Source organism: Halyomorpha halys, unplaced genomic scaffold, assembly GCF_000696795.3.
Source record: "Halyomorpha halys isolate HHAL.00 unplaced genomic scaffold, Hhal_1.1 Scaffold62.1, whole genome shotgun sequence".
Lineage (NCBI taxonomy): Eukaryota > Metazoa > Arthropoda > Insecta > Hemiptera > Pentatomidae > Halyomorpha > Halyomorpha halys.
In genome coordinates, this window is record NW_027116333.1 from 802,080 (window position 1) to 803,802 (window position 1,723).

The window sequence follows — 1,723 nt, forward strand, 5'->3', positions numbered from 1 at the left end:
ATTACATTGTAGGTGTATAAGTTATTAAATAAAGATGGTATTATATTGCGTACCTATTATAAATACATTTATTTATCTATCTAACATTAATCACACTTTTTTGAATCTTTATTGCATTGTCATTAAAGAAATGAGAGTCTGTCAGTCAGATCATGCTATCTATAAAAATAGCGACCGTTTCAAAACGTTACAAAAAATTAATTTTTTGTTCGTAGCTCCATTTCTTTAAAACTAAAACACAAGAAAAACTAAAAGCACGTCATTTATACTTGTCTAAATTTACTGAATGAGCTAATAACGATAAATCATTCCCGAGAGATATTATTCAGAAACTCAAATTTCATAAAAAAATCTGTTATTAGTGCATTTGTTTTGTGAAGTCTATATCTCAGGAATTAGACGGACAGATGTCTATTATCACTAAAATTACAGCTAGTTTGATGTGTCGTAAAGTAGTTTGTGACTACTTCGTAGGAGAAATAGTTTTTGTTGTATTTGTCAAAATAAATTCACAAAATGATGATTTCTTGTAATAAAGAGTCAAAAAAGTGCTATCAAATAAAGTCTCACTGTAGACTTTAAAAAAGTTGTTGCCAAAAGATTTTACAATATGAATTGAATATTATATTGTATAAAATATATTGTATTGTATAAAAATACAATTCATGTTTATTATATATACTTTGAAATAGAAAAAATTATAATATATAACGCATGAAGAAACAAATCAACTCAAACTTCTCACCTCACTAGAACAGCTATGATTCCTCATATTATTTCTCATAAACTGACACGAGGAGGAAACAAAGAGAGGGGAAAAACCTTCAAGTAACTTTTTTAGTATCATCTAATTTCGGCTTTAATTGCTCCGATCCAGAATCTAGATTTGGGTTGACTACGGACGGGATGTACCTTAGCTCAACATTTTTGTTGTTACCGTTATACAGTTTTCTCCTTTTTAGAAAGAAAAAAAAATGCTGCGATATATTTTTATAAAAGAAGAAAATCAGTGATGTTTAAAATTAAAACATAAATGAATTGTTCATTTTATTAAGTCCAAAGTAAATTCATAAAATGTTGATTTCTTACAATAAAGTGCTATCAAATAAGTATTAATTATGATCTAAGACTAATTATGAACAATTTGACTGCTATTTTTAAACAACAATTCCAATCAAATCCCTCATTCTAAAATTAGCTATAAAATTATTTTATTTGTGAAATAATATTCTTGAGTTGGCTCCTTTCTACCCTTAAATCCCAACATCTTAGCTCCTTATAGATCATCAACATATTAAAAATATAATAAAAACACATATTCTTTGGATCTTATACTCCCAATATTTTCTCCGTTTTAGCCCTAAGACCATTATCGAGGAGACAACCACATTCAACTAACACATTGCACACTAATATTTCTTCTACCATACTTTATAATTGATTTGTCACATTCACTAAAATAGTTTATTGCCATTCATGCTAATTGCCCACGTCAACAATCTTTAAAACAAAAATATTTATCATATTTATATTTATAATATTTCGAACAGCCCTGATGAAGCCCTGCAAAGTGGGGCGAAACGTCTGAAAATAACTAGTTGTAAGCTATTTTTGTTTCTCCTTTGACCGCAACCCTGACCATCTTCTTATATAAAAATATTTATCATAAAAATAAATGAACAATGTCAATTAAGAATTTTAAAAAAAACTTATATAAATATTT

The 1,723-nt window shown here is 27.5% G+C and overlaps 1 protein-coding gene across 2 annotated transcripts in view; it reads right to left on the reverse strand.

The window, feature by feature from the left end:
• LOC106692581 (2-acylglycerol O-acyltransferase 2) overlaps positions 1-808 on the reverse strand; it is a 23,131-nt gene extending 22,323 nt beyond the window's left edge. Inside the window, exon 1 of one of the 2 annotated variants that reach the window (XM_067053129.1) lies at positions 746-802. The gene's annotated coding sequence lies outside the window, so the exon portion shown is untranslated. Of the gene's footprint in view, positions 1-745 lie in introns of both variants that reach the window. The other variant, XM_067053128.1, reaches the window with a different exon arrangement.
• Between the last annotated feature and the right edge of the window lie 915 nt (positions 809-1,723).